We start from the raw sequence: 24,470 nt of genomic DNA, 5'->3' as shown, positions 1-24,470 counted from the left end.
GGCAAAGCCCCTAGCGCAGACACACTGAGTTTTTTAACACGTTATCCAAGTTTTGCAGCTGTTTTTAGATCCAATTTTTAAAACCTGGTTGGGTTGGTGTGGGGGTAGGAGCGGGTGCTGGTGTTGGAGTTAGCGTGGGACCTCCTACGGCTCTGATACCAGCAACGATAGAACTCACAATTGTTGAAATCGCTAAACTAAAAGTCATCAATATACTTATGATTGTCACACCTTGTTCTCGAAACAGCGTACAGTTTTTATCTTGTAGAGTCAGATTGTTGTCTAACACCGCTTCGATCGTTTCTTTGATGCAATTGATTTGAGTTCTTAAGCAGACGGTGTCTTTGATTATGAGCCTACCTCGTCTTTCTCCCTCGAAATCTCTAATTTCTTGGTGGTCCTCTGGTGATTGCGCTTGGTCTAATTCGTTTTTGGTCTGTTGCATTTTTTTGTCTAACGTGTCCAACTTGCTTTGGTTTAATATAAGGGCTCCTTTTACCGTTTGTAACAATTTGTCTAATGCGTCGAGTTCTCTAAGGTTTAACCCTCTGTTTTCACCTCTCTGTCTTGGATAAGGTCTTCTGTGGTATCACTTACTCGATATGCTTCTTGGGGAAGTTCTTGTAACAGGATGTTTTCAGTTACAACGGTGGCTAAGGTCAATTGTGCCTGTTGATTCATTTTCCATAATCACGAAAACCCAGTCCGTTTCTAATAAAATTTGCTCCGTTTGGGTAACTGGCTTCTTTGGCATTCTTTGCTATTGTATTTAGACTTACAAATATGTCGGGTTTGCTTTTATCAGTTAGCAATACTTCCCCATGACTACCAACAGGTTTGTAAAACAGGCCTTTACCTTTTCGATATTCAACATTTTCTTATTTAGGACTTGTTAGGTCAGTTATACCGGTAAGTTTAAAATATATAGAAATGGTCTACTTTAGGATTATTTATAAATATGTTTCTTCCTCGATTTAAGGTGTCGTCACTGAGATCTATTGTGGGAATGTGTTCTTCTGTGGTTTGTTATATGGTATCAAAGCTGTTGTCCCATTGTAGTTCTGTGTCCAACTGCTCTGCTGGGTCTACTTGTTCTTCACCTGACTGATCAAACTCATCCACGGGTATTTTATCCCTTTGCTACCAACCGCTCTTGGGTTGCTGTCGAACCAGCTACAAACGCCGTCAGTTTTGCAATGTCTTCCAAACTCAATCGGTCTAGATCGGGTGTCTTCCATTTCAGTGGCTGTTTACCCAACATTGCGTATCTCGTGAAAATCATGCTCACGACTGCACTGTTGTAAAGCAAGTTGATGATATCGTTTGTGTTTATTGTCATCTTGTTTGTTGTTTTATAATACCAACTAGATAAAAAAATGTTAAAAGTTTGTGGGTTTTTTAGTTGGTTTTAAATTACTCCATTTCTAAAATTTCTGGTTTATCGTTAGTTCTCTGTTTTGAAACTTGAGGTGGGGTTGCTACCTTACTCTCCTATACTGGTTTGTGCATTGCGCCCTGTGGGCTGTTTTTTAAAAAGCGTTTAACACTGAGTCCTGCTAATACCAACCAAGGATACCAGTTTAATGAGGGACTAGCATGACTAGCTGCTGTTGGCTGCTGTTGCTGCTCACTTGCTTTTTTTTCCTTCAACAATGCCAAGTTTTTCTCTTTCATTTTACGATTATGTTTGGCCAGTTTTTTACCTTGAGCATACCTGCTTCTATTTTTAACAGTTGTGCTGCTGTTCGCTTCACACTTGGGTCACACGAGCCAAGCTCAGCTGACTGCTCTGCTGGTTTGGTTCCTGTTTTGGTTTCGTTGCTCGTTTTTTGTTGAAATAAAGTTGTTTGGTCGTAATGAGTGCTCCAACTAGCGGGGAAGGTAACATCCATAGCTACATGTATATCAAACCTCTGTGAGAAAGGCACCCATGCTCTGACTGATGATGCGATCTCGCTCTGGATCTCTGCTCAACACTTTCTCTGAATCTAACATGATTTCGTAAGTCATAAACTTGACGGGTAGCGATACCCCAAGTAAACATGAGTTAAAAGACAACAGACTTTCACCCACCGTTGTGATGACTTCCCTGTCAAATTTAGCCAAATAACGTTGATACGGTCTTTCTTGTTCTGCAGGCAGTAAAATTTCTATTTCTTTGACTGAGTACTCCTTGCCAAGATACTGATTGGAATCACCCGATTGTGCTACTATCGCACGAAGTCAGTCTTTTTAGTTAACGGTTTGGGTATGGTTGAGTTGTGAGTTTTGCAAGCTCGCTGCACTTGCTTCTGGTTTGAAATCGTATTGAGGTCTTCCATTTTTAAAAGACGCAATAAGATGTTGCTTAATTTTGCTCAAACATTGCTCTAACACGTGACTGAGAAGGTTAGTTTTGTTATAAATTTTTTTTTCAAGCGTATATATTCGCGGGTGTAATACACTAGTTCAAAAACTACATGTACTTTAACATATTGCAGTATAGCTACTTTTAATTTACCGAAACAAAAAATTTTTTGTTATAAGATCTCCTATAGGTGGTTTACAACAAGTTACAACAAACACCAACTTGTGCTTTAACTTGTTCAATAACTACCTGAACATACATGTAGTTTTAAAAAGTCTTGCAGCATAGATACTTTTAATTTGCAGCAACACTTTAAAATCTTCTTACAAGTTGTTGCAAGTTCTCTGTATAGCTACCCTACAACAAACACCAACTCACAGGTGGATCGGTTTTTAACACCAACTTGGAAAATTTCACTTCTCTCAAATGTCTCCTTAACCAAGAACGTTGTTGACAATGTCGTTTTCTTCTAACACTTGGTCAAAGCTGACTCCAGCCTTGCAATAGAACAACACCACCCAAGACTTGTTTTCTCTGTAGTCTTTCAACACCTAGTTATATTTCTGCGTCAACAACCAACACAAGTGGTGATAGTGCCTGCTCAAAAATGCTGTCCTGCTGAGAGCACAAGTACTGTTATTTTACTACTCTTCGATATTTGACTTGCTGTTCGAAACTGCAGTTGTCAATCAAAACAGCTTGTTAATTCCCTCAAAGGCATCGCGAAACAGATCGATCGCTTCGTGGAACCCAAGATTTTCTCGATCGATGTCACAGAGATACACATTGGGATCAGTAAACACTCAACGTCTTTTGAGATACGTTTTATTTTTAAAAACCACGGGACAGATGATCTTCAAAAAACCTTGATAACTGGTTTCAAGCATGTCCAACACCCACTTGGTTTTACCCGAGTTCGTTTTGCCAATGTTTAAACTTTGCAAACTCTACAAAAACTTCCAAAAACTCTGACAGAATACAACTCAGTAACTCAAATTTTAAAATTTCCATCTGCGATCGTGAGTTGAGCAACCATGATGAGAATCACGTACATCGTCAGTTCGCCCAAGGTTTCTGCTTCTCGAATCATTTGTATCATAATTCCACCTGAGTCGCCTACTCTGCGTCCACGTGGCTAGCTAGCTTCGTTCCAGTGTTGGTATTTGTACAGTCCTTGCGAATAAAGCTGGTTGGGTTGCCTTCTGCGGTTAGTGATGTGTTGGTTGAAAAAACTTTGTTTTTTTTTTACCTTCTTTGAAAAGGATGAACTCGCCTTTCAAGCTTCTAACTGGTTTGTTATATTCTCCAACAAGTGCATTCAAAAAGAAAAAGCTTCAGAGCAAACCTTTAAAAATTGGGATGAAGCGTTGATGGTATACAGTTAAATCACTGGTACCAACCACTTCGGACTTCCACCAGAACCCACGTCAAGTGATTTTTACGCACCAAACGACGATCAAAAAGAAAGTGAGCTCGTGTTTGTGTCAGGTGGAAGTGCCCTTTTGGGTTATCTCATTTATCGATACTGGCGAAAGGTAGTTTAGTGGGGTCTTGTGACTTCAACCTTTTTCCTTCTTTTTAAAAGAGAGAGATTCAAGAGCAAACGAAGGTCAAAGAAGTTTAGCTGAAAGAGGTTTACTACAGCCTTAGAGGTTATTGGAAAGGAGAGGGAGCTGTGAGACTTTAACACGAGAAAACTGGTGTCGATAAGAGCGTAGTAAGAGCCTCGTTAGCGAAACAAGCCATTTGATAAATTTATCTACCTGCTCTGGGGTACATACCTAGACTGTGAACTTTACAAACATAGTTTGCTAAACCCAATGACACGCACCAAATGGACATGTTGTATTTGCCCTGGGATCGTGCGCAATGACGTACTTACAAATACACATTAATGGTGGTTGACATGGCTTCTAGATATTAGAAGCAGACCTTTTACAGCAGATTCTGTAAAATAAATTTATGACAAATCTCTATTAAAGTTCCCTCGCCAAGAACAAGTAAACTCTGCTTTGGAATTTAAAGGCAAGTTAAAAAAAATGCTCTTCAGGAAGGGCATCCAAGTGCTAGTAGGTGAGCCGGGGGTTCATCGATCGCAAGGGATTGTAGAAGGGATCGCAAGAAATGTTAAATCCAAGTGAGCAAAATGTGGAATGGGTTACAAGGTTGCCCCGACGCGTGAAAGCTCTAAACAAAGAAAAACCCAGTTGATCCGAGAACGAGCAAGGAAGTGAGCTAAGTCCTTTGGAAGTGATTAAGCTAGATCGAATAAAACAGTTGGCAGCTGTACCCTAGAGAGCAGAGTGGGTAGAGCTTCCCCCAGATGCCCTGGTCTGATGCTTGTATTACCCAGGTAAACAAGAAGGTGGCACAATTACGAGAGCGACCAATCCTATTTGGAGTGTAGAGATATATCAGATCGATAAGCATACGAGTCAGTTCAAACAGATTAACAGTAAAACGTAACAACGGGTCCAACGCCGTATTACCTGACTGACAGGCCCAAGCGTTTTTTTGTGCAAGAAGAGCTTCAAGTGGTACCCAAAGACACTGCATTACTGCCTGGTTCTGCTGAGGCTTGAGCTTGAGTTGTGAGTGAGTGCAGTGAGCGAGTTGTTCTGTAGTGATCATAGGTATCTATCCCGTTGGACAAAATGTATCGCTTGGTATTTAGGGGATCTTTGTCTGATTTAATCAGTCGCTGCTCGTTAATGATTTTAGATTTGTTAAAGAGACAGTCTTTGTAAGATTCGTGGGTTAGGTCTCTATCGGTAACAAGTTTAGTGACCCCTTTTGGCTTTCTTGAGCACATGCTAGCTGCGCTCGCTAGCTGCGCTCGCCTATTAAAATTGAATACTTCTTGGGCCAGATACAGACAACTTCTGATAAAACTTGCCCACCAAATTCGTCTTAAAATTTCCCAATGACTTTTTTGTTTGCTTGGCTTGCGAGTGGATGAGCTTTTGGGTAGTTGCTCAAGTTGGTCTTGGATCTGCACTAGATCTTTATAGAGATCGTTAATTTGTAACTCATACACCAAACTTTCGGTATCGGTATAAAGTAGCCCCACACGGTCACCATAACGAGCTTTCAACGTGTTGTAATAAAATTAAACATTAACATCTTTGACAAATTGAAGATCATGGATGTTCACTCCACAGTAGATCGGCTTATTAAGCACCACTTTTGTTTTAAAAGTTTTAAAAGTTTTTGTTTTTCAAAGCTTGCGGTTGCATGCGTGCGCAGCTTGGTATTTTTAGCAATATAGCTTTTCATCCAAGCTGGTTATCTAAATCTTAACACGCGGTGTACTTTTTTTATCTTCAGCCCAGTTGTAAGTACATGTATACCTGCAAAATGCAATAGTGCAAAACATATTTTTCTTTTGTTGCGAGCGTCGCTATTAACCTGTTACAGCTTTTGTATTATTTGTAGAGTAATTTCTTTTGATAATCGCTATAACTTTTTATAGGTACACCTTGTATAACCAGGTTTTCTGGCCCAAGGGGGGTAATCGTTGTGAGAATCATGTAGCACTTGTGGGTACTGGAGATCCACCTCGAGCATGTACCTGTAGTAATCATCGGTTGCTAAATTTAAGATGTGCTCGCTTGTATAGCGCTCTACATGTAGGTATTTTATCCATTTAAAATTTGCCAAATGTAGCGGCTGAGACATAGCACACCTATAGAATTTGTTTGCATCGGGACAGGCAATGTACACGTAGGTGGATGGTTTTATACCTGGGTCAAAATCTTCAATAAATCCATTGTTTGCTTTTGCATAGCGTTTACTTCCCACACTAGAGATGCCACCGCATTTGGCATGTTCAAAAAAAGCAAATGAACATCAGGGTCTGTAATTAACTCGAGCTGTTCACCGGTGTGTTTTCACAAGGCATCCCCAAAAAATCCAGGAGCTGTGTAATAGTTGGCAGGATCGAAACCATAGTTTTTATAAGACATGTCTCTAAAGTTTTGAAACACATCTGCCAAAAGCAAGTTCTCTGTTTTGACATAAAGATTGTGATAGTCACAGAGGGTTTTACAGTTCAAAGCTTTGCCAGACTTGTTGTTCCTGGGTGTATTCTAATTCACTGATGCTATTTTGTAAAGCTTTGCCAGACTTGTTCTTGGGTGTATTCTGATTCGCTGACGCTGTTTTGTAAAGCTTTGCCAGACTTGTTGTGTTTGGGTGTATTCTGATTCGCTGACGCTATTTTGTAAAGCTTTGCCAGACTTGTTGTGTTTGGGTGTATTATGATTTGCTGACGCTATTTTGTAAAGCTTTGCCAGACTTGTTGTGTTTGGGTGTATTCTGATTTGCTGACGCTATTTTGTAAAGCTTTGACAGAGTTGTTGTTCTTGGGTGTATTCTGATTCACTGACGCTATAAAAAGCACTCAGGGTGGTAGCAGTGTCTCGTTAAACCTTTCAAACGAGTCCATGCATTCGTAGAGACAGATCCCTTTTGCAAAAGAAGCGGGCTTTGCTCACCACACACTTGCGCATGGGTCCGTTTGAGTTTTGAGTTTGAGTTTTTTGACATGCTTTTACAAGCCTGTCTAGCAACGTTGCCATAAAATGAAACTAGTTTATAAATCGAAACTGGCCTAGAGAAAACGAGACATACTTTTCGATGTTTTGGGGAATGCAAAAGATCTTGTCAGTTTGTTCGTTACCTTGAAATAGGCTTGCACCTTGCATAATGAGATGCGCGTCGTAATTTTCTATTCAAGATCCAGATCCCGTGTGAAACAAAAAGAGCTTACATGGGTATACATTTACATGTATGTACATGTACCATGTGTAGAGGTTGACAGTAAAATTATTCAATGAAGGAGTCTTACACCAAACAAGTGTACACATACATGTACGTGTATGTGGCTTGTACGTACATGTACACGTACCATACCGGTACATGTAGGTACATCTACTACTGTTGTTTCAGTCTAGCAATGACCAGACCATGATGTCATACATTTGCAGATGTTTCTTTTAGTTAATTTTTGGCATTTTCCATTTTGACATTTTCTTCCCAGGTGCTATTTACAATTCAGCATGCAGCCTTACATGTACTGTACGTGTACGTCATATCTCAAATCATCAATTTGATGTAACTCAGGAATTGTGAAGTTTCTTTGCTCTCTGCAGTTTGGTAAGTCTCTTTCCTATCCTGAACTTGAGAAGCTCAAACGTATGAACAAGGTACCGGTAGGAAACAATTCCATAAACCCACACCACTGATTTTTCCCTGCAGTGATCTACAGTCATCTAAAAGGAAAACCGTGTCATAAAAACATCAATTTTTTCATTGAAAATATTGTGATCCGTGTGCAACTTTTTATCACATTCGGTTCTTCTGACGTTGGGATCATTTTGTAATGAATGTTGTGATCCACGTGTAACGGTTTATAACATTTGGTTCTTCTGAAATTGGGATCATTTTTAATAGTGTTTTTGTCCGTTGTACATGTATGAACCCAGCAGCATGAAATCCTGTATTGAGCACCATGCGACCATTCTAAATTAAACTGCCTTGTAACCTTCCACGCATACAGGTCTGACTAATACGCTCAGATCCAGCAGCATAGTGCACAGGAAAATTGACATCTGTGCCGTATTATGTCCTCCATCTTAGATTCAGTAATAACAAGAAATTCACTTTAAAAATTACCAGTGCAAGTGCAATTTTTTGGCAAAACCTGTGCCAAAAACTGAACTTTGACACTTGGAGCTTGCTCTGTCAGTGCTGTGTACAGCACAGTAGGGCTGCATTACACTTATGTGACATGTATCAATACATGTAAAGACAATTTGGATAGGAAGATGTTGGCACATTGCTCAAGTCTTACAGTAATATTCCTTGTCACAGGGGATGGTTATTTTCATTGGATGTGTTGGGTGAAAGTACATGTAACTGCCACGTTTGATAGACATTTTAGGTATTACTTGACACTTGAAGACCAGGATGCATACTGTGCGAAACGTTCCTGTTGGGAACTTTGTCAGTATTCCCCTTCCGGCCAGAGCAAAATTTGAAATAAATAAAATACAATGACTTACAAACTGACTCAACTGCCAGCCCTATTTTCCTTACAATGTTTATTCAGTATTCATTGTTCCTGTCTTTGGGTTTGTTATCAATGTGCAATAAGGCCAAGACTGTCAGCGCTTTCGAATGTACATGTACTTGTGTCATGTAAACCTGTCATCGTACTAAAACCTATTCTTTGAATATTTCCTCGCTGCATTCTCAGCTCAATTATGCATCTTTTCATAATTCATATAGAAAGTTTAAAGTGTATTTTAAACTTGAAAGTTTCAAGTGGTGAAAGTAAAAGTTTGGTTTTGCAGATTCTCTAGTAAAACAATAATATCTTCCTGTTTACACGTACCTTTGTTGCATAAAGGGAGAGTCAAAAAAGCACACAGGTACACATACATGTATGTAGACAGCCTGAAGTCGTTAGAGATTGGCTGAAGATATTGACAGGCTGAAGTTAGCATCGGTGCTTAGGTTGACAGAGGTAGACTGGCCGATGTCGGCCGAAGTGGATATGCTGACAGTAGAGGTAGACAGGATGATGTCAGCAGAAATAGATGTGCTAAGGTCGGCAGAGGTGGTCACGCTGACAGTGGAGGTATACAGGCTGACATCAGCAGAGGTGGACAAGCTAATGGCAGAGGTAGACAGTCAGAGAGTTGAAGTCGTCAGAGGAAGACCAGCTGGCATTGGATATGATGATTTGTGATGACGTGTTATTATTTGAGATTTACCGGTAGAGATTTAAAAGTGTTTCCATCTTGTCATTCCTTATGTCTTGATGGATTCATCATTTTTGAGACAAATTGCCTGCTGTTGTTCAAGGAGCTCCCTCTGAATACTTTTTTCAAAGTTGACCTGCATCAATGGGAATTTCCTAACTTTGTCGAAGTGTAGTTAATTGAGATTTTGTTCATTTTGCATCAATTACTTCATGTTGCATTTTCATTACGAATATAAATTTGTTTAAATGACTGCAGTGAACGTTATACACAAAAATTCAGCTGTTTGTTAAGTTCCAGTGCTGTAAAGTTCTTAAATAGTTTAAGTGATTCAGCCCAATACTGCTATTCTGAACACCTATGTACCAAACATTGGGGTATACTGAACATTCTCCTTGGCTCCCGAGTTCTCCATACCGAACATTAAAAGGTTGCTTTAAAAGGAAATACATTTAGGACTGATGAGAATACTGACAAGTTTAGGAAAATCTGTCTTGCAAAAGATCAGTGCCAACACCGTCAGTATGTATGTGTTTAATTTGCTTGAGAAATTGTATTTGATGATGTTTATTCTGGTAACAATGCTGCATCATCTTCTCAAGATTTTCTTTTAAATGTACGTGTACAGGTATTACCTGCGGTGGCTCTTGGCTCCCAAGTCAATTAGCCCATGCCTCATAATTAATATCTCCCCCATTCACTCCTAAAACAAGATTCAATCCTAATGTAATCAAGAGTCAAGCCCACAACTACCTATTAGACCACTTTCTCTGATCTCATTGTAAAGACATCAGATTGTCTCGATAGTGTCATTAGAATCAATGTGTTTTATTGTACAAGGGGTTATGATTTTTTAGGTATAAGTACGTGTACCCGGTACATACATGTACATGTACCTTATAGGGTGTAAACTTCAACTTGAGCAGATATACTAAAATATGGTCTTCAAGATGCACTACTCACTCAATTCTGAGTTCAGCTATAAGCTATATAAGCCTGCAAATCTCAAATACAAAGTTTGAATTTTAATTGCAACAGAAAAAGAGTAACATTTTGAATTTGTGCATTAATGCAAATTGTTTGGTTGACTGTCATCTGTTTTGGGAGCTAAGAACAACTAATTTCTCCACGGTTTTACGTGTATTTAATGGTGTCCATTCTTTGATTTTCGTATTCATGCCAAGAAACTGAAGTGAGACTAGACGCCATCCAGTCTATGCTGCTTTCCTTAGGATGTCACAGCGATGTGGATAATACCAGTCCCCACTACAGAGCTGTTTGCGAAGCTCTTCCATCTCAGTGGATGCCTTTCCGCCCATGCATTCAGTGACCGGGGAATCCCATCCCGGACAACGCACGTAAGGATTTGAGTATGGCGTCTCGTCACTGATCCTCCAACCATTTGTGGACGTTTTCCTACCAACATCACCGCTCCACGGATAGCGCTGTTCTGTTGTTTCTCCACGAGGCCTTGATGCAGCCCCCTCGTAGATGCCCAACTATCCTATGTGTGCTACCTGTCTCTTGATGCCATTGATGTTATGCTCCGGCATACGCCTTGCCATTGATACCAGTTCCCAGTGGCTACTTTTCTGCAGTGGGCCCTTCTGTGCCGGTGTTGCATCTCGTGAATGTGAGTAGCGTATTTACTAAATCAAAGCTTTCGACATTATGCATTGCCCAAACCGTTGTCATAAAAGTTGTGAACTACGCTTGGAATTGCTATTTGAACTGGAAACCAAGAGAATACTTTATTTTCGGCTCGGTCCGCACGTGGATAGGGTTTTGAGTCCCAATCTGATTCTCATTGTGTCCTCACAGCAGGTTTCTTCAGGCTTGCCAGCTACAGTGCCAAGGGTACTTTTTAGGAATCCTTTGTGTCATTATCAGAAATGAATAATAATAATAATTTCCCAAGAACCTTGCGGGTAGCCATTTCATAATCAAGAACCCATCCTTTTTCTGCATTCAGTAGAAATCTATTTGCCTTTATAAAATTTGTTTGAAGTTGTATTGATTTCATATTGAATTAGGCTTTTTGGTATCAACTTTGGAAAAACCAGTGAACCAAAACATCTAGAAAAGCTGTAAATTTTTTAAATTTTCTGTCCTTTTCTGAGCTGTCCAGTAAAAGTGCAGAAGACAACTGCATGTTTCTTGGTTGACATGCATTCCTTTTTTTCTGTTTTGCATTTCTACATATTCTATCAGTCTTTTATTAAAGTCTCACCCTGACAGGTTAAGTTTAGCATGCTTGAATAAAAGAATAATTTGACGTTTTTGTTAAACCCTTGCTTTTACTGACCCAATTTCAAATGCAGGTATTGTGTGGCTTCTCATAGCTTGCTGGCTATTGAGGGACATACATCATTGGCTTCCAGTAAACTAAGAACAGAGCAGTTGATCATCTCTGTCATCTCATCAAACAGCAGTTTCAGACGCCTTACAGATTTCACTTTTAAGGTGAGCGAGATTTCTTTTGCAATTTCAGAAGAAGCTCAGCATTTGGGCAAATAATTGTTATTTCATACACGATGTTTGTGAAGTCTGTGAACATTTATGATGTGTCAAACACAAACTTGATTGCTCTTCACAGTCTGCATTGCAGGGCATTGCCATAGAAATATTGTCAAATATTACACCACTGAATTTCAAGAGTTGTTACTTATGGCGGTGTTGAAAGTTGGTCGATAATCTTGCTTTTTCAAAAGTCAGGGTTTCAGCTGTAAATAATACCATCAAGTGGTTTTCTGGTAAAATGAAGAAGTTGCAATCTGTAGCTTCTTTGGATATTTTATCATATGATTTAACAGTTAATATAAAATTGAAAAACGACCTCCTCTTGGTGTGAGCCTTTGAATGTGGGATGGATTGGGGATGTATGTGGATGTGGGTTTTGATTCTGTTTTGAAACACAACTGCAAAAACGGCAGCTGAAAACCAAGAGATGAATGGGCAACTTTATTTGGAGGTAGACGAAAAAAGGACAGTCCCAAAATGTTACTTTATTTTCCGTTATATTGAATATTTCCAGCAGATGAATCATTTATAAATGACCTTGCCAATTGGTATACAAGCTTAAAGACACGAATTTCACACGGCCGTCAGATTTAGTTTATTGGACGTTTTTTTACTTTCCCTTTCGTTTGCATCATATTTCTCCAAAATACTCTTTTCCCACAAAAAGTAAAAAGCAAGTTGTATGAAAGGAATCCACATTGTCTACCACAGTCCCTCCTCAATAGTCGGTCTCAGCAGGAAGTGACGTATTCAGGATAGTTACTGCACCACAAACTGTCTTATCGTGTGTACAAAGTATACATTACAAATTATGTATCTTTTTGCACAGAAACCTTGCAGTGGACTTTAATACTGAAAGTGATTTGTAAAGAACTATTGATTATGCAGCCATCCCATGTCCCCTTTGTTGCAGGCAGAGATAGTCACAAATGCACAGAGAGATGCTGATGTCAGCAGAGGTAGATGTGCTGAAGTCGGCAGACTTGCCAAAGTCGGCAGAGGCAGACAAGCTGATGTTGATTGAGGTACGTTGTGGATATGATGTTTTATATCTGTTATCCGTGATATTTTGGTGACAAATTGCCTGCCATAATTCCAGGATGCTCACTTCAAATGTTAAAAACATGGACGTCAATCCTCCGAAGCTGTAGCCTAGTTATTTCATTTTGTCAGCGTTTGTTTTACGTTGCATTTTTTAATGTACGAACCCTGTTTTACCGTTGTAACCAACATTGCAACTGTAACTCAAAAACGGCTTTGGTAGGCTGTGTAACGTTATCAGTTTTTTTAATTACAGCGTGGAAGACACCTACATGGACATCGACAGGAGGAGAGACAGACGGAAGCGAGATGACTGTCCTGAAGGTTAGGCTTGGAATGTGTTTTTGGCTGATATACCATAATGCACAAGAAGATATAGTTTCATGAATTTATCTTTAAAACTGCTGGTTTAGAATGCACTGTTTCCCAGCACTTTGGAATGATGTGGTCCATTCCTACCATAGTTGATATTTTCGACAGGGCTAACCCTTAATATATGCATTTTAACATTCACTATTTGTAAAAACCCAGGTGGAAAATATCATAAACAGAGCGTGGCAAATGGAACAAAATCCTTGCAGTTTGCATAATGCCTTTATACATTGTTTATTCCAGCTTTCTGGATTCACTCATCAATGGGGAGGTAGACAATGTAAAGGAAGGAACAGATTATAGTACCGGTAAGTTTGTAACCTGTTTTTTTATAATGAAATGGGAATCAAAAGCTCAATAAAAGCACGTTAGATGTTCTTCACAATTTATAAACGCTACAAAAATGCACTGCTTGTCAAATACTTTGGAATCTAGAATGTTTGTCAACTATGCAAATATATTGTGATTTAATATGTATTTGTTCTGTTGAATACAGGTTGGGAAGATCATCCGATGCCTGAAGATGAGTGAAGTTTCTTTCAACTCGGAAGAATGAACATCAGTAAAGCAGTATAAAGAGAATGAAGACCTTGGTTGTGTTTCTTTGTGTTTCTAAACTCCCACCCGCCTCCCCTCCCGCTAAAAATTTGTCCTTAAACTCCCACCCGCCTCCCCTCCCGCTAAAAATTTGTCCTTTAAACTCCCACCCGCCTCCCCTCCCGCTAAAAATTTGTCCTTTAAACTCCCACCCGCCTCCCCTCCCGCTAAAAATTTGTCCTTAAACTCCCACCCGCCTCCCCTCCCGCTAAAAATTTGTCCTTAAACTCCCAACCGCCTCCCCTCCCGCTAAAAATTTGTCCTTAAACTCCCACCCGCCTCCCCTCCCGCTAAAAATTTGTCCTTAAACTCCCACCCGCCTCCCCTCCCGCTAAAAATTTGTCCTTAAACTCCCACCCGCCTCCCCTCCCGCTAAAAATTTGTCCTTAAACTCCCACCCGCCTCCCCTCCCGCTAAAAATTTGTCCTTAAACTCCCACCCGCCTCCCCTCCCGCTAAAAATTTGTCCTTAAACTCCCACCCGCCTCCCCCTCCCGCTAAAAATTTGTCCTTAAACTCCCAACCGCCTCCCCTCCCGCTAAAAATTTGTCCTTAAACTCCCACCCGCCTCCCCTCCCGCTAAAAATTTGTCCTTACACTCCCACCCGCCTCCCCTCCCGCTAAAAATTTGTCCTTACACTCCCACCCGCCTCCCCTCCCGCTAAAAATTTGTCCTTACACTCCCACCCGCCTCCCCTCCCGCTAAAAATTTGTCCTTACACTCCCACCCGCCTCCCCTCCCGCTAAAAATTTGTCCTTACACTCCCACCCGCCTCCCCTCCCGCTAAAAATTTGTCCTTACACTCCCACCCGCCTCCCCTCCCGCTAAAAATTTGTCCTTACACTCCCACCCGCCTCCCCTCCCGCTAAAAATTTGTCCTTACACTCCCACCCGCCTCCCCTCCCGCTAAAAATTTGTCCTTACACTCCCACCCGCCTCCCCTCCCGCTAAAAATTTGTCCTTACACTCCCACCCCGCCTCCCCTCCCGCTAAAAATTTGTCCTTACACTCCCACCCGCCTCCCCTCCCGCTAAAAATTTGTCCTTACACTCCCACCCGCCTCCCCTCCCGCTAAAAATTTGTCCTTACACTCCCACCCCGCCTCCCCTCCCGCTAAAAATTTGTCCTTACACTCCCACCCGCCTCCCCTCCCGCTAAAAATTTGTCCTTACACTCCCACCCGCCTCCCCTCCCGCTAAAAATTTGTCCTTACACTCCCACCCGCCTCCCCTCCCGCTAAAAATTTGTCCTTACACTCCCACCCGCCTCCCCTCCCGCTAAAAATTTGTCCTTAAACTCCCACCCGCCTCCCCTCCCGCTAAAAATTTGTCCTTAAACTCCCACCCGCCTCCCCTCCCGCTAAAAATTTGTCCTTTGTCCTTTGTCCTTTGTCCTTTGTCCTTTGTCCTTTGTCCTTTGTCCTTTGTCCTTTGTCCTTTGTCCTTTGTCCTTTGTCCTTTGTCCTTTGTCCTTTGTCCTTTGTCCTTTGTCCTTTGTCCTTTGTCCTTTGTCCTTTGTCCTTTGTCCTTTGTCCTTTGTCCTTTGTCCTTTGTCCTTTGTCCTTTGTCCTTTGTCCTTTGTCCTTTGTCCTTTGTCCTTTGTCCTTTGTCCTTTGTCCTTTGTCCTTTGTCCTTTGTCCTTTGTCCTTTGTCCTTTGTCCTTTGTCCTTTGTCCTTTGTCCTTTGTCCTTTGTCCTTTGTCCTTTGTCCTTTGTCCTTTGTCCTTTGTCCTTTGTCCTTTGTCCTTTGTCCTTTGTCCTTTGTCCTTTGTCCTTTGTCCTTTGTCCTTTGTCCTTTGTCCTTTGTCCTTTGTCCTTTGTCCTTTGTCCTTTGTCCTTTGTCCTTTGTCCTTTGTCCTTTGTCCTTTGTCCTTTGTCCTTTGTCCTTTGTCCTTTGTCCTTTGTCCTTTGTCCTTTGTCCTTTGTCCTTTGTCCTTTGTCCTTTGTCCACCTACCTTCTATTTCCAAGTTGTGAATAAATGCCACACAGAATAATCACATCTGCTCATTTATTATTCTTCTTGCAATTATCAACTTAAATAAAGTTTCTAGAATTGTAATATGTATTCTTTAGCTTCTATTAATTTGTGAATAAATGCCACATAGAATAATCACATCTCATTTATTATTCCTCTGCAATTATCAACTTAAATAAAGTTTCTAGAATTGTAATATGTATTCTTTAGCTTCTATTAATTTGTGAATAAATGCCACACATAATAATCACATCTCATTTATTATTCCTCTTGCAATTATCAACTTAATTAAAGTTTCTAGACTTGTAACAAATTGTAATATGTATTGTTTAGCTTCTATTAATGTTTGAATAAATGCCACAGAAATTAAATTATCAAATCTGCTCGTTTATTATTCCTCTTCCAATTATCATCAACTTAAAATAAAGTTTGTATACTTTAAACATTTTGTTGATTTAGAACATGGGAGTTTTAAAAGCAAGGTTGCCAACAATTCTTCTTAAACGGGGGTTTAACAAAAATTTTAGAAGCAATTATTCATGCAGTTTTAGTCTTAAAACATGGGGTTAGGAACAATTTCCGTCATTTTATCTACTATTTTTTAAAACGAGAGGTTACAAAAGTTGCAAACAGGTCACTTTTTTACAACATGGGGTTTAGAACAAATTTAATGTCAATTTTTAAATGCGAAGTTGCAAACAATTCACTTTTTTAATCAAACATTGGGGTTAGAACAATTTTAGCAAATATACTTGTAATTTTACTTTTTTAAAACATAGTTATTCACATTTTTAACAACATGGGGGTTAGAACAATTTTAGAAGCAATTATTCATGCAGTTTTACTCTTAAAACATGGGGTTAGGAACAATTTCCGTCATTTTATCTACTACTTTTTAAATCGAGAGGTTAGAAAAGTTGCAAACAGGTCACTTTTTTACAACATGGGGTTTAGAACAAATTTAATGTCAATTTTTAAATGCGAAGTTGCAAACAATTCACTTTTTTAACCAAACATTGGGTTTAGAACAATTTTAGCAAATATACTTGTTATTTTACTTTTTTAAAACATAGTTATTCACATTTTTAACAACATGGGGGTTAGAACAATTTTAGAAGCAATTATTCTTGCAGTTTTACTCTTAAAACGTGGTAAAGAACAATTTCCGCCATTTTATCTACTACCTTTTTAAACGAGAGGTTAGAACAATTTTAAATGAAAAGTTGCAAAAAAGTCACTTTTTTAGAACATGTGGTTTAGAACAAATTTAATGTCAATTTTTAAATGCGAAGTTGCAAACAATTCACTTTTTTAACCAAACATTGGGGTTAGAACAATTTCAGCAAATATACTTGTTATTTTACTTTTTTAAAACATAGTTATTCACATTTTTAACAACATGGGGGTTAGAACAATTTTAGAAGCAATTATTCATGCAGTTTTACTCTTAAAACATGGGGTTAGGAACAATTTCCGCCATTTTATCTACTACTTTTTTAAAACGAGAGGTTACAAAAGTTGCAAACAGGTCACTTTTTTACAACATGGGGTTTAGAACAAATTTAATGTCAATTTTTAAATGCGAAGTTGCAAACAATTCACTTTTTTAATCAAACATTGGGGTTAGAACAATTTTAGCAAATATACTTGTTATTTTACTTTTTTAAAACATAGTTATTCACATTTTTAACAATATGGGGGTTAGAACAATTTTAGAAGCAATTATTCATGCAGTTTTACTCTTAAAACATGGGGTTAGGAACAATTTCCATCATTTTATCTACTACTTTTTAAATAGAGAGGTTAGAAAAGTTGCAAACAGGTCACTTTTTTACAGCATGGGGTTTAGAACAAATTTAATGTCAATTTTTAAATGCGAAGTTGCAAACAATTCACTTTTTTAACCAAACATTGGGTTTAGAACAATTTTAGCAAATATGCTTGTAATTTTACTTTTTTAAAACAGTTATTCACTTTTTAACAACATGGGGGTTAGAACAATTTAGCAAATATACTTGTAATTTTACTTTTTTAAAACAGTTATTCACTTTTTAACAACATGGGGGTTAGAACAATTTAGCAAATATACTTGTAATTTTACTTTTTTAAAACATAGTTAATTCACATTTTTAACATGGGGGTTAGAACAATTTTAGAAGCAATTATTCTTGCAGTTTTACTCTTAAAACGTGGTAAAGAACAATTTCCGCCATTTTATCTACTACCTTTTTAAATGAGAGGTGAGAACAATTTTAAATGAAAAGTTGCAAAAAAGTCACTTTTTTTAGAACATGGGGTTTAGAACAAATTTAATGTCAATTTTTAAATGCGAAGTTGCAAACAATTCACTTTTTTAACCAAACATTGGGGTTAGAACAATTTTAGCAAATATACTTGTTATTTTACTTTTTTAAAACATAGTTATTCACATTTTTAACAACATGGGGGTTAGAACAATTTTAGAAGCAATTATTCATGCAGTTTTACTCTTAAAACATGGGGTTAGGAACAATTTCCGCCATTTTATCTACTACTTTTTAAATCGAGAGGTTAGAAAAGTTGCAAACAGGTCACTTTTTTACAACATGGGGTTTAGAACAAATTTAATGTCAATTTTTAAATGCGAAGTTGCAAACAATTCACTTTTTTAATCAAACATTGGGGTTAGAACAATTTTAGCAAATATACTTGTAATTTTACTTTTTTAAAACATAGTTATTCGCATTTTTAACATGGGGGTTAGAACAATTTTAGAATCAATTATTCTTGCAATTTTACTCTTTCAAAGCATGAGAGGTTAGAACAATTTTAATGGCAATTTTAAAATGCAAGGTTTCAGACAATTCACTTTTTTAAACATGTGGGTTAGAACAATTTTAGCAACAATTATGCTTTTAATTTTACTCTTTCAAGACGTAAGGGTTAGAACAATTTTAGCCATTTTTAGGAACAATTTTAATAGCATGTTGCATGTCCTCCAAGTAATGCCATTCAATTAGAGTCTGTTCATTATGCTTTAATTTCAAGTTTAATTAGGGCAGAGGGATCAACATATTTCTACCTGTTTTGTTTTATTTGAAAATACTGAATTATAATAAATACCAGAGTAATTGTGAAGTTCTAGTCAGTTATACTCATTTATTGGGGTTAAAATCACATTAGCAGCAATTATTTTTCCAACTTTAAAACATGTGGTTAGGAACAATTTCGGCCATTTTATTTTCTACATTTCCAAAATATGGGATAAGACACTACTTTAACAATTATGTTTTACCTTGTAACTTCGGATCAATGAGTCTCTACTACTCTATTAGTCTCTACTAGTAGCCTTTTGACTGGAGGAGATTGCAGTCTACACTCTTGTTACAGTGGTGGCCTGGAACTTGGAGACGTGGTGACTGTTTCTATAGCAAAAGCAAACAAGACACACAGAAAAGACAATGAGAATTCTTTACTTTATACAAAATGATGTCTTGAAAATGTCCAAATAGCATCTCAAGAAAATAAAAAGCAATTCACACAAGAAGCAACAAATTATTGTCAATCATGCTAGTGAAACAGCAGTGTTTAATACACTGTATGACTTTATTATTGGAAATGCGGGCAAATTTGTTCCATTCTGTAAATCCAATTGCATCGAAGCGCGAGTTTTATCTTAGTGGATCAGTCTTCTAACTTTTTCAGTTTATGCCACGTGGGAAATGCTCAAGATCAAAATTGGGTTTACTCTTCATCAATAAATGGGTTAATTAGCCTAACAAGATGGTTTCTTTTCTTGTACGGAGGCAGCCTGTGCACAAAACCCCACGAGACTCGTCTGAAAAATTCTGAGTGTTTTCTAAGTAAAGACTTAGATTTTCCCTAGTCCATTTAACTGTTCCTGACGCGTGTTTGCTTTCTTACAGTTTATGAGTCACTGCCCTGAATAATTAATGGCGTCCGCCTGTGGAACTCTTCGAAAGAAAAGAATTTAACAAGGTGTTTCACAGAACGGATCTTAAATTGCAAAAACGAATGAATCTGCTCGGAATTCTAGTCATTCAAAGGCAACAATAAATTTGTCTCACAGCAAAAAGTGCGAAAAATGCCGTTTCTTTTTAGGGATTTTTCTTCCAATCAGATTTTCACTGTTTCGTTAACCGGAGATCCGGGGCGTAACCTAACATTGCATGACGAAATCTTATTTTCCAGTCATATTTTAACCTCGACACGTTTTTCAAGAGCCTTTTTGCCAACTACATTCGATACTAAATTCCAAAACGAAGTATATTGTTTGTCTGTTCAGAATTCTGACTTATTTTCCCATGCTGGTAAGAGTGGACTCTGTTAAGTATCCGATACAATGCACTTCAGGTCCCAGAAAACGGCCAATAGGGCCTCAGCTTGCATACGTAAAATAAGCTCGGTTACGTCAGTTACGGGAATTGACCACAATCAAATTCATTTTGTGTTAAGGCGCTGAGCGAGTAAAGTTACAGCACTACTCGTGTTCGTGTTCCACAAATTAATTGCGACTTGATAACGCCCGGTCGCATTTTTGCTTTAACTTCGACAAATGGAGTAAAAAAGAAAGTAAACGGACCGGGCTAACGTTGAGGAACATGGCTTAAAAGGCTACAAAATGCGTTTTCACATTTGATACTTACAGTCATTACACCTCTCTCGTTGAAACTGTTGAAAGTGGCACGTTTTGGATGCCCTCGCGGGAGATGTTTCGTGACGCAAGGTCAGAGCAGCAAATGACGAAATGTTGCAAGCTTCGGGGGCGAGGCAAACGTCGATCTGGAAATGCGCATGTCCGGTTACCACGTGCAGGCAAAGGAATTTCAAAATTTGCATAAATGCCTGCCCTACAAAACACATTCTACTCGTATATCGCATGATGCCTTTGCAAATCACAACTGGACCAAATGCGGCGATCGGACGCAACAAATAATTGGAACAGCGTCAAAGAAAATCGTGCGTAACAAATGCTATTCATTCATTCTTAAGTTCGTCTAGGGGAACGTTGAGAGAACGTATCAAAGACTGAACGGCGTGAAGTATGCGCGTTCTTTTATTGCCGAAGTGGGGGCTTTAAATCAAACGAGCCTTTTGATAGTTCTTTTAATTCAATTTGAATTCTCCACACTAAAGACACTCTTGATTCGGGGCAAGCTTTTGTTAGTTACATAAGAGACCCCTTGCACCAATACACTGTTTTCAATGGACAAGAAGGGCACAAATTTAAGGACTCTACATTTCAGAGACGGAGGTCGCTACGCAAAAACTTGCCCCGAATCACGAGGTATAGCGCAGTATCTTAAGTCTAGGGAATTTGAATTATGTTGATGTGCAATCAGATGACTCACTGTACCAACTTTTAGTCAAATTAAACTCTTAAACGATCTTTCTCGAACTCCTTGGTATTTTTTTAACTTGAGGCATCCAATAAAAGAAGCACTTGGCGAAGCCAGCAGTCGCAGATAAACGTTTATATGTGATCTAAATAAATATACAGGGCATTTTGCCTACAGTGGAATTATCCTACCGAAAAAGTGAACACATTAAACCTCTCTCTTTGCTAACATTACGAAACTAAGTTCTTCAAGATCCTGATTGAGACACGCCAAGAGAAAAGCAAAAACTGCGTGAACGTTTTGGAAAAGTAAAAGAACTGATTATTTTGTACACACGAGCGAATAACAATTAAAAAAATAAAACAAAACAAAAAGGAAATAGGCAAATTCAAATAAATCAAATTAAAAATCAACAAACAGCACACACACCTGACAGAGACTACAGTTACGATACCTTTTATTGACATATTCTTCCCGAAATATGTTGATGGTGTGGGTCAAGGGCAGGTCAATGAAATAAAAAAGAACACGACATAAATAAGACAACTAAAATAAGACGACTATTTTAGCCTTATTATTGACTTACCAAAGGTGAGGGTGGAGGCAAAAGAGGCATTTTATTGATACAGAGAAAAACATTGGGGGCCGTTTAATTTTCCTTCCTTCTAATAGTATATTCTAGAAAGGCCATTAAACATTGTGTGACAAAAGATTAAAATTTTATGGGCCCACCCCTCCCCCCCCCAAAAATGTAACTGTCCCCCTTTCAAAAAAGGTGTGCCCCAAATCTGCCCAAACCCAAGGTTTACGTTTCCAGCTCCTTGTGCATACTTTCCGAAGATGTACACAAAAAATACATGAAGCTAAATGTTAACAGACCGTGCACTTGGTGCTGGTAAATAACCCCCTTCACCATTTTTTGTGCAAAATAATACTGTGTAATCGAAATAAAGGTTTCACAACCTTTAGTTAGTTACATTCTTACAGTTACTTCTAATTAAACTGTGTGCTGCTTAAAATAAAAGCTAAACAAAGGATAAGGAAAGACCCATCACCAGTTAGTTTAAAAAATCATTAGACAGATTGTATGTAAAAATAAGTGAAATTCAGTACTACAACGCATTAGTACATCAAAAGTATGATGCCAAACACTGTGTGGTTGCATCTGAAAGAATACCGCTAGTTTAGAAGTTTCCTGTTGATGCCTGACTTGCATATCTGCCATTATGGATGATTAAGCAATGTTGTTTTACAGATTAATACGTAAAACCATCCTTTTCTCTGATAGGGCTGATGGTTCTCTGAGCTTTCTACACGTTCTGGCACTGGATTTGTGAATAAAATAAACAAGCTTTCTTTGGAATTAACTACTTATTCAGAAAAAAAGGATAATGATTCACCTCTTCATTCAGCAACACCTTCAACGCGTCTATGTTCCCTATTTACAATAAATTTCACAGCAGTGGTGCATTTCTTGGACTGCTTGTCACACCACTGCTAGGTTGTTGTACATGACCTTGATTTTTATTTAGAATACGGAATCACAACACAACAACATCATGATGTTCCTATACATAAATAAAGGGAAATAATCACTGGGTATAAGACCAGATGACCAAGGAGGCCATTCCACAGCATCATTGAGGGAAAATCACTCTGCCTTCTTCCGACTGCGATAAGACAATGACCTGCGGCACTGTCCTGTGACCAGCACAGACGTCTCAAGACATCATGGCCCAGTTGTACAAGTTACTTGCGCTTAAGCACATAAGGAAGATTTTATGTGCTTTTGATGGTGACACACTTAACCCCACACACTCGAAACAGGTGTTTACCTTTTGTTATGACAGGCTAATAGCTTTTATTTATCTGTGATTATAGAGATCAATTGAGAGCTCATAAACTAAGCTTTCCCGTGCAACCGTACTTGAAATGGTCAGCTTCAGAAGTTCAGCGTACCAATCCATTACCAATCAATTACCGATCCATTTTGTATTGCTATTTTTTCATTTTTGATACACCTTAAAGATATAATTTTAGACATCTTAAATAAAACTGACCAACGCACAAATTTCTAATTAAGAAAAGTTTATGACAAAGAACCAGCTTCTTATTTCCTTCATGAATATGCCACACTCAAATATCGTGCACAAATAAGCATTGGGAAAATGTGGAAGCCACAAAGGGCTCTATGGCACAAGCACAGGAAACACACACCTGCAAAGGTTGGTGCATGGTGTTTGATGCAAGGGATGCCTGCAATTTCATCGAAGGCTTTCACAGCTACAATATGCAGGACGTTGGTAAATGTTCCTGGTTTTGCCACATTTTCACCACTATCACTGATACTGCAATATTTTCAGCAATTTTCCAACCCATACTCTTGCTTTTTTATGCATGAACATTTGTGCAAGAAACCAATTATGATGAAGCATTCGACTGTTAGAGGTTGATCTCAATTTTGTGACAGATTCCTTGGCTCTTACTCATGAGTAGCCACACTGGCAGCAAATCGTACCTACCGCTTAGAGGTAACTTTGTTGCCATCGAAGATTATACAGCTCCAAACTGGTACTTTCTAACCTAAACAATTTCTCATGTGAATGGAGTAGAACAATTCATCCGTTAGACATCAGATTTTTAAGTGTGAGGTATCCAGTTTGATCCCTGGAATTGCTGTGAATGTGTTGTTCCTTTTTTTCTGAATTTGGCTCAAGAGAAATCTTTCAAAAGGGAAAGAAAGTCAGAAATTTCACTGCCCACAATAATTTGTCATTTTGTTTTCATTCATGGGTCCGGATGATAATTGTTATAAGGGAAAGGAAGGCTCCAACTTCATAAGTCTGGTTTCAACCCTCCCCCCCCCAATAATATGGAAACACAATGCTAATGTGTGTACAGAACCAGATGGCAGCAAGGCTATGACTGATGGGCAGCATATTGTGTGCTATTCTGCACAAAGGCAAGAGCAAGATAGATGTCAATACACAATACCCTCAGGATAATGGCATGCTTTACCCAGTGATACTTGCGTTGGTTATGCACTGATGATGGAGTTAGGAAGGAGGTTTCAATCCGTGCAGAAAACGTGCTGGACCCGTGCAATTTGGAGACAAGGGTGCACTTTCAAGAGACATAACATCCATGCAGTTTGAAGCTATTTCACCACATAGGACCCCTGTTTTCAGTGCTTGTGAGAAAGGACCTCTCGTCGTTTTTTAAAAGAGATGAAGGAAGGTAGAATGTGAACAAAATTGCAAGACTCGAGCAGTGGCGAGCACCCCATATCAGCACCCTCCACATCGGAAGCACCGTCACACTGATTATGCTGCTGGGTTGCATTCCCAGGGCAGGCTTCAGGAAACCTGACAATTCCCAAAGATTACTGTTGTATCAACCTAGAAAAACACAAGTGAAAAGAAGCAAATGTCAGATGCTAGGAAAGTAATCAAACAAGGTCACTTCTGTGACTGTTTACTGCAGTGTGTCAATGGCAAGAACGAAAGCCATAAC

At 38.7% G+C, this 24,470-nt stretch overlaps 3 long non-coding RNA genes across 5 annotated transcripts in view; 1 reads left to right on the top strand and 2 right to left on the bottom strand.

The window, feature by feature from the left end:
- Nucleotides 1-13,629, top strand: part of LOC147795496 (uncharacterized) — a 62,967-nt gene extending 49,338 nt beyond the window's left edge. For 2 of the 3 annotated variants that reach the window (XR_015423840.1, XR_015423841.1), the window contains 7 exons: nt 7,389-7,504; nt 10,299-10,747; nt 11,436-11,577; nt 12,548-12,659; nt 12,932-12,999; nt 13,291-13,355; nt 13,544-13,629. This is a non-coding gene — a long non-coding RNA (uncharacterized LOC147795496). The remainder of the gene's footprint in view (nt 1-7,388; nt 7,505-10,298; nt 10,748-11,435; nt 11,578-12,547; nt 12,660-12,931; nt 13,000-13,290; nt 13,356-13,543) is intronic. The other variant, XR_015423842.1, reaches the window with a different exon arrangement.
- Nucleotides 13,630-18,056: 4,427 nt separating this feature from the next.
- LOC147795495 (uncharacterized) lies at nt 18,057-20,368 on the bottom strand. Its single transcript, XR_015423824.1, has 2 exons — nt 20,265-20,368; nt 18,057-19,022 (listed from the first exon to the last, which is right to left on the bottom strand). It is a non-coding gene; the product is annotated as an uncharacterized LOC147795495 (long non-coding RNA).
- Nucleotides 20,369-21,719: 1,351 nt separating this feature from the next.
- Nucleotides 21,720-24,470, bottom strand: part of LOC147795494 (uncharacterized) — a 60,864-nt gene continuing 58,113 nt past the window's right edge. Inside the window, exon 11 of the long non-coding RNA XR_015423839.1 lies at nt 21,720-24,355. This is a non-coding gene — a long non-coding RNA (uncharacterized LOC147795494). The remainder of the gene's footprint in view (nt 24,356-24,470) is intronic.

Source organism: Acanthaster planci, unplaced genomic scaffold (assembly GCF_054643075.1).
Source record: "Acanthaster planci isolate LZ-2023a unplaced genomic scaffold, COTS_SCS Contig14, whole genome shotgun sequence".
Lineage (NCBI taxonomy): Eukaryota > Metazoa > Echinodermata > Asteroidea > Valvatida > Acanthasteridae > Acanthaster > Acanthaster planci.
This window is presented reverse-complemented; position numbering and strand designations above follow the sequence as displayed.